Genomic DNA, 14,952 nt, shown 5'->3' with positions numbered 1-14,952 from the left:
CCCAAAATGGGAAGACAAATAGGAAGCAAAATATGTGGGGGAGGAGCAGGTGCTGGGATTAGAGGCAATTCTAGGATAACTTCCAAAGGGTAGAGATGTGCCAACAGTAGCTTGATGATAATCAAGTATTTTGTCAGGGCAGCTTGGTTCTTTCTCTGGTAACCCACCCCCAAAACTGCTGTTCCATCAAAACTATAGCTTCTTTGGTCTAGGAGTTTCCTGAATCTGTCTTGAGAGGTAATAATACCTTCTGGGTAAACTGGAGACTTCACCAGAGCCAGATGGGAGCTGACTCTAAAGAGTCTCCATGATAACTGCTATTGGTCACATTCCTTATGTCTGGGCTCATATATAGAGAGTTTAGATTGGGTCTCTTTTCTGTCTTTTCAAGGAATGGAAATCATAACTGCGTATTTCATTTTTTGTTATTGTAAGTGATAATAAAGTCATTGCCAGTATATCACAGGATTAAACAAAAATGACCAGAAAAAAAATGACCTTTCAGAGCATTTGTTTCTTGATGTTCAATGTAGCCATCCTTATTAAGGACAGTATATCAATAGTATTGTTCTAATTTGTAGCAAAATTAAAATAATATTTCTGCCTCATGTAAGAATATATAAAATAAAAAATTGTCATTTTCTGGTATAAATGCAGTGATAGAATATGTAGGAACTTGTGATAACTTACTGTTTTTTAAAGGATGGAATTCAGTTTTTTGGTCCTGAATTAGAGTTGTGATTTGCTAAGTTTATTGTAAAAAAAAAATGAACTCATTAATCTAGAGCTAGAAGCAATCAGTGAGGCAGATAAGGAAGTTTCCCTGAGTAACACTGCTAGAATGTGTCTCAGTATAGAGACTGTGAAGTCAGGGGGAGGCATAAGGAAGCCCAGTAAGAAGAATCTAGACTAGGAGAGGGATGGAGTGGGCTGACCCCGAGGACCAAACACTTCTATCATTCTTATTAGGGAGGAAATGCAATATTTCAAAAAACTCTTCTAAAGGAGAGGAATAGCTATATCTTCTAGGGCAACCTTCTCTCATAAGATATGCTTGTGTCCTGCTGCTGGGTCCTGTTTGCCTTCTATTGAATTGCTCTCCTCAGGCATGTTCAATACTATACCCAGAAGAAGACTGGTCATACAGGGAAGAGTGACTGTTTGGAGGGACTTGGGTCTCATCTGGAGAGTGAGATCATTTAACGTGCGCTTCAGCACATTCTTGCCAATGACAATGGATGAAAATTGCTCTTCATGTTGATCTTTGGAACTTCATAGGAGCAGAGCAGCATCCCAACATGAAGAGGATTTTTGATACCAGTGACTTTCTCACTTTTTTAAAATGAATGAATGAATGAATTTATTTATTTTTGGCTGTGTTGGGTCTTTGTTGCTGCACGCGGGCTTTTCTCTAGTTGCAGCGAGTGGAGGCTATTCTTCGTTGCAGGCTTCTCATTGCAGGGACTTCTCTTTGTTGGGGAGCATGGGCTCTAGGCAGGCGGGCTTCAGTAGTTGAGGCCCGCAGACTTAGTTGCTCCGCAGCATGTGGGATCTTCCTGGACTAGGGCTCGAACCCATGTCCCCTGCATTGGCAGGTGGATTCTTAACCGCTGCACCACCAGGGAAGTCCCAGAGTTTTTCATTTTTACTTCTTATTCGTTTACTAGGACTGCCATAACAAAATACCACAGATTGGGTGGCTTAAACAACAGAAATTAATTTTCTCACAGTTTTGGAGGCTGGAAGTCCAAGATCAAGGTGACAGCCAGTTTGGTTTCTCCTGAGGCCTCTCACCTTGGTTTGCAGATGGCCTTCGTCTTGCTGTGATCTCACATGACCTTTCTTTATGCATGTGCCTCCCTGGGGTCTCTTCCTCTTGTAAAGACACCTGTCCTATTGAATTAGAGCCCCACCCATATGACATCATTTAACCTTAATTACTTCTTCAAAGTCCTTGTTTCAAATACAGGAGTTAGGGTATAAACATTTGAATTTTGGAGGAGACAAGTTAATCCATAACACTTCTCATGCAGCTTCTGTTGGGGGAGAACGTCAGTAGAGATGTAGCATAAGCAAAAAATAAATACGATTTTTTCTGAGCCTCTGAGATTTTAGGATTGCTTGCTAATTCAGAACAACACAGTCTATTCAGATTAATAACTGTGGTTTATATTTTCTCTGAATTGAGCAGCAGCATATTTTTCCATTTAACAAGACAGGACAACTTTTAGTAGTTCCTGCGCTGCTATGCCCCTGCATATAATCAGGTATACTAGACTCCCCAGAAAGGATGCTTGAGTATGGTGACATTTAGGTGAGAAGCACCAGGTGGCATTGCAACATTACTTAACAACCATTTATTGAGCACCCACTATGCCAGGCCTTAGAGGTACAGTATAATAACTAAGACACTATATCCTTCCCACCCCAGATAGACCAGGGAAGGAGAGATAGTAAACAAACACATAATTTTATTAAAATGTAGGTAACTGCTAATAAAGGACTCTATTTCAGTTTTTATCTTTTCATTTTTGGCTTCAAAGATGACTGGTTTCCTGTAAATCAAATCTGGTGTATCTGGAAGTTAGGACACAGGCAAGCACTGAAAGGGTAGTGTGGTAGGTAGGATGACTGTGAAATTGTTTCAGCTCTTTGTGGTCAGAGTTGAGAGTCATCAGCATAGAGACAATAATTGAAGTTGTGAGAATGGATGAGATCACTCATGTTGGCTGAGACTAACGAGTGAGAAGAAAAGAGGAACTAGAGCAGGAGCCTGAGAACACCACTATTTAAAGAACAGATAGAGAACAAGGTACTTTCAAAATGACTGAGACAGGACCTCTTGGAGAGGTAGGAAAAAAGCCAAGAAAGTAGTACTACAAAGTCAAATGAAGAGAACATTTTCAGGAGTAGGAGGGAGTAGACAGTCCTGCTAATAGTTAAGTAACTTGAGAACTAAAATATGTACAAGGGATTTAGCAATAAGAGGTCAGTCATTGGTGAGTTTAATAAAAATGGTTTTGATTGCACGGTGAAGATAAAACCAGATCCAGTAGGTTGAAGTATGAATGAGAGTTGAGGAATGGCCACGGGAATGTACACATCTCTTTTCAAAAATGTGGCTGTGAGAGGTACGAGGCAGAGTGATAGGAAGAAATAGAAATGGGAAGGTTAAGGGCAGGTTTTAATGTTTTAAATTAGGAGAAGCAATTACAAATTATGATGAGAAGGGACAAGAGAACACAAAGTGTTAAAGATACAGAGGAGAAGGAGTAGTTTATAGAGCTGAGTCCTGAGATATCAGGGGCAGAGGAGGGAGGGTAAATGTTAGTCAGGAAGGAGGACTTCTCTTGTTATAGGAGGGAAGGATGAGTAGGCGGATGGAGGAAAGTTTATAGATTTGTAGCAGGAAAGTGAAGGAATTTATGTCTGGTGGTGTGGTAATCATTAGTACTTCTGCCAGTTATTTCTGGTTTCTCCAGCAGGCATTTTGGGATTTCTGCCTTCTTGGAGTGATCATGAGTCTTGCTTTGGTCATTAAAATGTGTGCAAAATCTTCTAGGTTGAAACTGCTAGAGCCAGTGGGCGATTTATCACACTCTCTCCTTTTCCCTTTGCCAGTGTGATTAAGAGCATTCCAAAGAGTGGCTGCTCTATTAGCCAGCATTCTAGTGAGGACAGCACAGAGCAGACCCAGGTGTTGTACAGTGAATGGGTAGCATGAGTGAAGAATAAATCTTGATTTTTTTTTTTGGAGCTACCGAGATTTTAGGATTGACTATTGATGCAGTGTAACCTAGTCTATTGGAACTATAATTGCGGCGTGTATTTTCTTTGAGAAGCGAGAAGGGAAATCCTTCTAAGATGAGCCCTGAAGTGAAATTATTTTTTTTAAAGTCTATCTAGTTTATCAGTCACATTTATCAATTTTATACAATTGGTTGAAAACAGAAGAAATGACTGACATGTTCATTTATTTCAGGATTTTAATTTTTTTCACATAGAAGCAGTAAAGACTCACAGTTATAATATCACAAAACCACTTTTTTGAAATATGCAGAATAGGTATATTGTATTGAATAGTTCTAAAAAAGTAAAGGGCGAGCAGGCCATGAAGGAAATGCAGGAAGGAAGGAAGGAAATGCAGGAAGGAAAGCTTCATTGCTAAACACCTACTTTAGAATATCCCTTTTCTAAATTATCATAGAATGAAAAGATAAAAGCATGATATGGAGAGATATACAAAATGAGGGACTTGTGGGTTCCTGAAAACATCAAGAAGACTTGCTTTTCTACCAAAACATCAAGGCATAGTTAGGAATTTAAGGACAGAAAAAGATGGTAGAAAACCAGATCTCGATTCATGGTAAAAGTATGTGAAAGCTAGTGGTTTTATAAAATCCTTTCAACAGATAACTAGTGTCCAGTTAAAAACAATTTCAATACATAGGGCTTCATATACATATATTTACATGAATATGTGTATATATTATATATAAAAAACACAAAAATAGAAACACACATTTATATATAGTTTAAAGAGGGTAGATAGTTTTCAATGCAAACCTTATAACAACAATTTGATAATAAGAGGCTTTATTGTCTTTGTTCCACTTTAGTTTAACAGCATTTAAAAAAATTCCTAAGTGAATGGCTTTGCAAGATGGAGGAGGAAAAAAAATTCTCTTTTACCTTAAACTCAGTCATCACCCAGAATCATGCTTGTGTATATTTAATTGCTCAGATTGTTTAAAAACAAATGAAAAAAAGAATAATGCATCATCATTTATTCTTCCAATTTCTTACCTCCGATGAAGTTCTAGGCCAAGATACTGCTACAGCTTAGATCCTCAGAGATGTTTCGGGATGAATTTGGGTAGGTTCAGAGTTTCACTGAAGTTGGAATTCATAACAATATGCTCAAAAAATAGGAATAGATAAACAAGTCAGTTTATCTGAAAAGAAATATGTTTTATTCTAAATAATTTAGAAATATCCCATATAGCTACAAAAATTATGGAAAATGATGGTGAACCTCAGTAGAGAATGGAAATGCCAGGGTGTCCTGCTTGTGTTTTAGTGGGGCAGTTGGTATTTGGCTTATCCAGCTTTTATTTGGTGAAGGTTCATAGTTATTAAAAATTGAGACAAAAGAAAAATAAATGAATCAGCAGCAACAGAAAATCCAGCTCTAACTATCTTAACACAGAAAGTCGTTGGTCCCATATTTCTAAGTCAAAAGGTGTTGTGGGCTTCATAGTTGCCTTGAGCAGTGTTCTCTTCACATACTTTCCTCCATGTGCATGATTCATCCATAGGCTATAAACAAGACGGTGGCTACAGTTCCTGGCTTTACAATCAATCACCTAGGGAAAAATTCCAAGGAAAAAGAGGAAATGCTTGTGTATCATGGTCATATGACACTGAATCAGTAATAAAGGCTAGGAAAAGTGAATGTTTTGTTTGGTTTAAGCCATATACAGTCATAGTGGGATTGAGTCATATCTGTTGTTTGTGGAAGAGCTAACTGACAGAAACGAGGAAGTAGAGAATGAAGGTTGGTTACAGTCAGGCAACAGTAGTATCTGTAACATTGGTTTTTATGATTGACACAACCTCTGTTTCTTTCTCTGCCTGTGACACAATCTCTGTTTCTTTCTCTGCCTGTGGTAGGATTTGCTATAGCAAATTTAAGGTGTTATTCTAGCAGCTGAATCCTGCTAGAGGGTCAAGTCAGTGATATAATTGGGGTCCCTTAGAGAGACTAATTTATATGAATGTACTTAACTTTATTGCTAAGGAATGCATTTCTCAGTCCTTCCCCCTCTCTAAGTGCTCAAAGTTATTTGCTCCAAAGGGAACTTTCATAAGTACTTAATGAAGTTTCAGTGCCCAGGGTATTTGGTGATTGGGAAATCTTCACATTTATCCCAAACTCTCTCTCAGCTCTCTGTCATTAAAGGCATCTCCTCATTGGTCAGGTTATCTCCACTGATATTGATCTTGCTGCATCTATTTACAGACCTACCCCTGTCTCACTGTGAAAATGGAAGGCTGTGGAGAATGCAGTACAACCCCTTTCATTCCTCTATTTCACACACACACATAATGCTTTTTCTTGTGGGGATCAGTGAGTTTAGAGCAGTGGTCCCCAACTGTTTTGGCACCAGGGACTGGTTTCATGGAAAACAATTTTTCCACGGACAGGGGTTGAGGAGGTTGGAGGGGTGATGGTTCAGGCAGTAATGCGAGCGATGGGGGGGATGGTTCAGCAGGCAGTAATGTGAGCGATTGTTCAGGCGGTAATGGGAGCGATGGGGAGCAATAGGGAGCAGCAAATGAAGCTTCACTCACTCGCTTGCCCGCCGCTCACCTCCTGCTGTGTGGCCCGGTTCCTAACAGGCCGCGGACCGCTAATTGGTCCGTGGTTGGGGGCTGGGGACTCCTGGTTTAGAGCATCACAGAACCAAGTGGGTTATATATTATTTGGGGCATAATTTTGTTGCCTTATCATTTTTTCATTGCTTTTACTAAGGTTACCCTTTTCACACCCACCAGGACTTGACATTTACACCTCACCTATAGTACCATTTTGCTGTCATGTGTGGAAAGTCTGTGTGGATCAGACACGTCCCTATCATTGTTTCATATCTTCTCAGCTTTACCTCTGAATCTAACCATAGCCATGGAGAACAGTTCTAATCAGACAACCATAGCCATGGAGAACAGTTCTAATCAGACAACCATAGCCATGGAGAACAGTTCTAATCAGACTTCCATTTTTTTTTTTTTAAATTTTGCCAGTGCCTCATCACAAGCATGAACTGTGCATCTCCTGATTTCTGCCTTGAGGCTTCTCTTAGTCCATATGGTGGACACCTGGGGGACACACTGGCACTCATGCACATGCAGAGAAATTAATGCCGTATCAGGCAAACCTCAATCAATAGGTTCTGGGATGTGATGGTTAAGCGTTTATCCCTTTCATCCCTTGGGTAAACAGTTTTAAGGTTCATTCCAAATAATACCTTGAAGATCCTGGCAGAATTAAACATTTATTACCTACAGTGTTGGTCAGCTCAATAAATTTTTTTTTTAAAAGATTTTAAAAAATTGAGGCAAAATTTACATAAAACTTCACAAATCTTAGATGTATAGCTTTATGAATTTTTACATTGTATACATGCATGTAGCTACTACCAAGTTCAAGATATAGAATATTTTGAGCACCTCAGAATGCTAGCTTGTGCCCCCTCTGTTTTAAAATTTTATATAAATAGATTCATATTGTATATCCTGTTTTGGGTCTGACTTCTTATACTCAGTATTATGCTGGTGGGGTTCACCTATGTTGTTTTTAGGTGTTAGTGGCTGGTTCTTTTTCACTGCTGAGTAGTATTCTATATCAAACCATTCACTAAGCATTGTTATATTGGCTTTCCTTCCTTTACTCTCCATGGTTCCTCACTTATGTTCCCTGGGATCACATCTCATACTACCTGTACCCATTTTTCCTTCTCTCTCCAAATCCCTCTTGCAGGCTCCCAGTGCTTTTCCTGTGAGTTAGGAGATAGGGATTCTTATTTAGCCCTGTTCTTTACTTGATATTTTTATCCTATGGAAGCCACTTCCTCACTTAGGGGCTGAACTTTCCTCATCTATAAGATATGAGGATCTCTGAGATATGTTCTTGTCTCAAATTTCTGCACTTCAGATCTGCAGTTTAAAAGGTGTCTTCTAGGGAAGACAATGCTCAAAAAATGGAAATAAATGGTAGAATTTCATGCACAAGAGACCATGGGGTGAGAGGTAAAATTTTTGTGTAGAGACTTTCCTGTTGCCTTAAAGTCTCACCGCCTGATTGGTTGCCTACTCTGTGGCTTTTCCTGAGGTGAGTCTGTCATCTACAAAGGAAGTCACTGGATGGAGAAATCAGTACTTCTGTGTGAGACACAGCCAGAAGGAGGCAAAGATCCTGGAATGGAAGAGCAGTGCATAGGCTATGAATTGCCTTATTTCATTTCTCATTTTTTCTGAGGATGACTAAATCTATGGACCACTTCTGAGATGATTTATATGACAAATTTATCCAAAAGAAGCATACATTTTAAGTGGGTGGCTGATGATAGAACTTACCTGAGATTGTAGGAGTAAAAAAGTGACTACACCCTCTCTCATGCTATGATATTTATTTTACATTAGATCAGATAACCCTTTCTAAGTAACTCTTATAAATTGCACAGCCATTATATTAATTGATTTCATATTTCATCACTTGTGGATATCACTGAGGTTTCCCCTTAGTTGATGACATTATTTCCATGGTAACTAATGCATTTTAAATGATTAGAAATGTGACGAGTAAAAACGATCAATTATAAATACATAAATCCAATTACTATATTGCAATGTAAATGTTTGAAGTTACAGATGTGAAATGCAATTTTTCAAAAGTGAACAAAACAGTCCAACAATTGTGGTTGGACACTGGTAGATAGTGCATATACTGGTGATAAAGAAATCTGTACTCTATTGCACAAATTGTTTGACCATGCCACACTTTAGGCTTTTATGTAAATGAGCAAATGTGAAAGAGATAATCATACAATCAGCCATTAATTAATTGTGTTTTTTTTTTTTTTTTGCGGTACGCGGGCCTCTCATTGTTGTGGCCTCTCCCGTTGCGGAGCACAGGCTCCGGACACGCAGACTCAGCGGCCATGGCTCACGGGCCCAGCCGCTCCATGGCATGTGGGATCTTCCCGGACCAGGGCACGAACCCGCGTCCCCTGTATCGGCAGGCGGACTCTCAACCACTGCGCCACCAAGGAAGTCCAATTAATTGTGTATTATCTTTATGCCTCCTGCCTCCCTCCTCTTATTTTTCTGCCATTTCATTCTTTATTGGCATTTCTATCGTAAAAGAAGGAAGAGAAGGTAAAATTTAAATGATTTTTATTTTGCTTCTCAATAGCTCTGTGAGGATGCATTAATTAATTAATTAATCAAAGGTTTATTGAGCACATACCAGAACTAGTCCATGCTTAGATACCACAGATACAAAGATGCATGGTTCTTAACTGCAAGAAGCTCATTGTCTGTTGGAAATATAAACAAATTAGCAAATAATTGCAGTTGGGTAAAATAAGCCATTTGAAGTTGTCTTTAATCTGTATTTTTGCCTCTTGCTATAGTTGCATAACCAAGGAAGTGCTAGAACTTCCCAAATATTTAGGGAAGTACTTATAGTTACTAATTTAGATAAAAAACATATAACTTACTGGAATTAAAATGCCATTTAAAAATATTAGAGTTCAAAACAGGAAGAAAGCTGAATTGGATTATGGGATTTCATGTAAGTGTCTTTATCCGATGGTTCCCTCAGTCTTACTAACTATAGTACCACTTAACTCAAAACTGCCAGAATAGACTTACATATAGAAAATATTGTTTTCCCAAGTAGACTTATCAGAGAAGGGCATGCTTTTGACCGAGGTGGTCTCTGCTGCTGAGGTGGACCCTAAAGTAGCTGACAGCTGTGACTGTCTGCTGCCCATGCTTCCTTAAACTGGGAAGCAAGTCCTTCCTTGAAGGGGGAATTTGGGTGGTGCATTTCCATGGTACTGTCTTCGTCACGACTGTGTTTCATCTGGTCGTTTCTCCTCATCTCCCAGACATCTAATCCTTGGCAAGCTCTGAGTCTCTGGACCTCTTCTCCTTCTACAATAATGTCCTTGGTAATTCCATCCTGTCTGTCTTTTTGAATATTACCTATGCTCTGGCTAATCTTAAGTTTATATTTCCAGTCTGGACATCTTCTCTGAAGTTCAGAGTCATAAACATCCAATTGCTTCCATGACGTTCCCACTTGGATGCCCAATAGGCATCACAATTTTTGTCCAGCACCGAACTCCTGATTCTTCCCTTGCGCTCACCCCAGACTAATTCCTCCCATAGTCTTCTCCACCTCAGTAAATTAATAACTTCCTCTGTTTAGTTTCTCAGGCCAAAAATTTTGACTCCTCTCTATTTTTCATACCCCACATGCAATCCATCAGCAAGTCTTGTTGTCTCCACCTCAAAATATATACAGAATCTGATAGCCTTTTACCATCCTGTCTGCTACCAGTCTGGTCCACTCCACCATCATTTGTTGCATTTCATTATGGCAGTTCCCTCCTAACTGGTCTCCTTTGTTGACCTTTACCCTCCTTCCATCTATTCTCAGTTTTGTAGCCACAGTAATATTATTAAAACATAAGCCAGATCACATCCCTCCTCCAGTGCCTTCCCATCTCATTCAGAGTAGAAGCCAGAGTCATCATAGTGGTCTGCCAGACCCTGCATGAACAGCTCCCCCTTCTCTTACCTTTCTGTGCAAATTCCTATTCCTGCCCTTGCTTCCTCCTCTTCAGCCACACTGGGTTCTTTGCTGTTCTTCAATCAGGCAAAACACTTTGTACTCAAGGACGTATGTGCTTAATGTTCCTTTTGTCTGGAAAGCTCTTCCTGGATATCTATGTGGATCACTCACCATTTCTTTTATGTCTTTGCTCAAATGTCACCTTCTTGGAGAGATCTCTGTTATCATTTATAAAATATCAACCCTCACTCCCACCCCAAAACCCTCTGTCCTATCTACCTTATGTTCCTTATTTCTTATTACCATGTAACATAGTCTGATTTTTCTTATTTATTTATACATTTATTCTGTATCTCCCCATAAGATCAAAAAGGCATGTGTACAGAGAATTCACTTGTTTTGTTCACTGCTATATGCCCAGTTTCTAAAATAATGGTATTTAGTAGGAGCTTAAAAACTATTTTTTGAATGACTAAATGAATATAAGGGTGAAAGAGACTCTGTCCCTTCAGGGAACTTATACTGGGAGATTGATAGCTAATAAACAAGCGATTATAGAGAAGAGTACATCGTATCAGATGTACTGGCCAGATTGGTCAGGCCAAGAAGCATATTGCTTTGCTATTCCATTTAGAGCAGAATGTATTCTTAGCCATATTTTATGTGATTGACACATGATTTAAAAAAAATAGAATTTGAATGTTCTTACATGGAATGTGCCCTCTCTAGTTAACCCTAGGTTCCCCCACTCCTGATTATATTATACTCCATAAGATTTATGTATTAAAATTACCTGCATGGACCCTCTAGAAATGTGTCGGCAACCTCTGATTCAGAGGATTCCAAGGATTTGGAGGTTTCCTGGAGTGTTCAGAAGGATGTATGCTGAGCCTGAGGTCTTGTAAGACTTTAGTGTGAATCAGAATAATTGATCTTATACACTAATGCTATTTTATGGTCTCAGAATACATTGGATAAAGTGTCATATCTTGGACTTTTACAAAATTCAGAGTAAATTTTTAAAATGAATGCATGTCTGCTGTATTTTTAGGAGGTAGAAATATGAATCAAAATGGCACAACCATATACTATTCAGAAAAACGTAAGATTTTAAAAATATGCATATTTGAAATGGGCTTTTATTTCCTTCACTGTTCATTTTTGGAGGTGAGGCTTGTGGGGGTAGTGGTTAGCATAGCTTGCAATGTAACAAGAACCAATACTGAAGTGTTTACCTTCATCAGACCCTTGTCTGATCACAGGTGTATCTTGTTTGTGGATAGCCAGGCAGCATGGCCTAGAATTTCGGAATGCAGACTCTAGAGCCAGACTGCTGGGGTTTGAATTCAGGTTTCCCCAGCTACCAGCTGTAACTATGGGAAATTACTAAACCTCTCTGTGCTTTAGTTCCTTCCTCTGTAAAATGGGAATAATAATAGTGCCTACTTGATAGGGTTGTTATGAAGATTATGTAAGTTAATTTATGTAAAGCACTTAGAATGGTGTTTGTCATTAGTAATCTCACAATAAATGTTAGCCACTGTTACTACTATTATAATAATTATTGTAGAATATCCAAGAAAATTCTGGAAGCTGTTAAACTTTTCTGGAGAAAAGATATATTGTACTGATCATGTTGCTCTTAGGAAGAAGGTAAAATGTAGAACAATAATCACATGACTGAAAATAAAAGCATTATAGGGACTTCTCTGGTGGCACAGTGGTTAAGAATCCACCTGCCGATGCAGGGGACACAGGTTTGAGCCCTGTTCCGGGAAGATCCCACATGCCATGGACCAACTAAGCCCGTGCGCCACAGCAAGAGAAGCCACTGCAGTGAGAAGCCCGTGCAGCAATGAAGACCCAACGCAGCCAAAAATAAATAAAATAAATAAATTTTTAAAAAAAGAATATTATTAAGGCTGCCATCATTTAATTTAACAATATGGCTGTCAACTTACGTAATTTGGAAAAAGAAATGCAGTGTTGTTTTAAGATGCTAGGAAGAAGAACTCTTGCAGAATTTGCCTATCTCAAGATCTTATAAGTAGCTACTTTTAGAAAGAAATATCTAGTAGCCTGAAAAATACTTCACAAAAGCAATCTTGTTATAATCTTACAAGGAGAATCCTACAATTCAATAATGCTTTTGTGTACTTGCATACCTCAGGTATGCCTCATAAGGATAAAGTTGCAAGGGTCTTTTGTGTCCCACTTTTGAGTCTTCGGTAACATCGAATTGGGCAATGCAGCTTTTGGCTGTGCGCCCCCTTCTTAGGTTGTATAACATTTCACCCCATACCTCAAGAAGGATGAAACAGCAGTTCTTGGGGAGTGCATCAGGGCCAACTGCTGGAGGGAAACACCAAGTTCTCTCCCATTCTTGAGTACAGAGTTGCCAGTGGAGGAGAATGGGAACAATGCAGCGGACTATTTCCAGGCTTGGGAAATGGGAATTAACTCTGTCATCTAATTGTGTCTACATTTGCCTGTCTTATTTGTTTCTCTCTAATCAAGATCCACTGAGAACATGGTTGGGGGCCTGCTGGGGAGGACTGGTAATATTAGAAGCCTGGCTCTCATTAAATCTGTCAGAATGGAAAAGGGTGTACTATAGCCTCTGCAGACTGCCATTCATCTGTGTGACTCCTGCCAACATTTAAAATTTAAAATTTTAGAAGAAAGTATTTCCAGGCATTTTTAAAGGTATTTAAAAGAATTCAGACAATTAGATAAAGTTGTTTGTTTTTAAACAGCTCTCACTTAGCGTAATATGTTTTGCATTTCTTATTTAAGATAAAGACTAACCGTGTAACATCATGTGTGAGCTAATGCACAACTACATTATCTATTTGAGGGGAGTGGTTATAATAATACTTCAGTAAACACTTACTGTGTGGGATGCCCTTTACCTGCATTCTCTTAGGGAATCCACATGGACAACTAAAGTAAGCACCACTATTAACTATGTAACAGATGAGGAAATTGAGTCTTAAGTACCTTGTCCAAAACACACAACTAGAAGTTGCTGAGTCAGGATTTGAAGCCAATCTTTTTGATTCATAGAGTTTTCTTGTTTAATCATTCGTGTTTAAAAACACCAAAAGATATGTAGGTCAAGAAGTGAACACCAACTCACAAATTGGTTAAGACTGAAAAAAGATATCTACAATGTAATGAAAAGAAAGAATTCTTAAGTAGGTTAAGGTAAAATTAAGGTTCAAAAGGCAGCTACATTTCTTATAGATTTCTGTACAACAGAGATTTGTTTGGAGTGAAAGTATGTAGCTCAATTCTATAGGAAAGCATAAAATAGTAGAATAAAGGAAAAATAACTGGGATTTAAAGCCAGTTTTATTATTATTTGTGCATATATTTCCCTATATGGAAATGGATTCTACGCCTACAATTTTAAATTCATGAGTTAGGGAATTCCTTGGTGGTCCAGTGGTTAGGACTCTGTGCTTTCACTGCTGAGCGTGCGGGTTTAGTCCCTGGTTAGGGAACTAAGATTCTGCAAGCTGTGTGGTGCAGCCAAAAAAAAAAAGAATGGTAGAATTTAAGTTCATTAGTTGTTCATTTGTTAATTCTCATGTTTAAATATAACTTAGCATTTGTGAATAATTAATGCTTTTACTTATACAGGATTGTATTATAAGGAAGAATAAATCTGACTCCATAGTGGATCTGTTTCTTTTAATTTAACCTTTGTATTCTATTGTTCTTGCTATAAGTTAAGAATGTTGCCTACAGCTTGAAATATACTGGATAGCCCATTCTCAAGGCTGACCTTTAAAGGTAGCAACATAACACTTTTCCATTCATATAGAAGTAAAAAGTTATAGAACAGAGAATAACATTTGTCTTGTTGGAGGTTTACATGAACATCATGACCTGACCTAAGTGGACAGATGCAAGAACAAAGGATTCTGACACCCAAGAAGTTTTCAACAACCAACCACACCCCCTCCCCTTTTAGTATAAAAGCAGCCTGAATTCTAACTTGGGTAAGATGGTTCTTTGGGACAGTAGTCTACCATCTTCTTGGTCTGCTGCCTTTCCAACCTTTCCAAATAAGGTTGCTGTTCCTTGCCCCAACAACTCGTCTCTTTATTTATTGGCCTGTTGTATGGGGAGCAGTACAAGCTTGGACTCTGTAACAGGATGACACTATTTCAGGATGTTTTCAGGAGTTCTTTTTTCTTCTAGTTTTCCTACCTGCCTGTCTGCCATGTTGCACCCCCCAGGAGGTTTGTGGCAGTGTTGTTAACCAACTTGTAGTGACCGGGTTGAGAAATGCCATACAGCTAAAGGAACAACAAAACAACAACAGCAACAAACAACAGTACTCACAGGTAGCATCTCTCTCTGCTTCAGGTGTCAAAGCATGGGATTTTAGGGCAGAGGCTTCCCATATATGTATCAATACACACACAGAACCTGAAGATTATGGTGAGTACTTTTTACACTGTGGTTTCAGCTTCTTATCTAAATTTAAAAAATTTTTCCTCCTCTGCTAATGGAGAGGAAAAGAGTGGTTAAAATATAAAGAAGTTTTAAAGTAATAGGCATTAGTGACAATCAAATGA

Source organism: Lagenorhynchus albirostris, chromosome 8 (assembly GCF_949774975.1).
Source record: "Lagenorhynchus albirostris chromosome 8, mLagAlb1.1, whole genome shotgun sequence".
Lineage (NCBI taxonomy): Eukaryota > Metazoa > Chordata > Mammalia > Artiodactyla > Delphinidae > Lagenorhynchus > Lagenorhynchus albirostris.
This window is presented reverse-complemented; position numbering follows the sequence as displayed.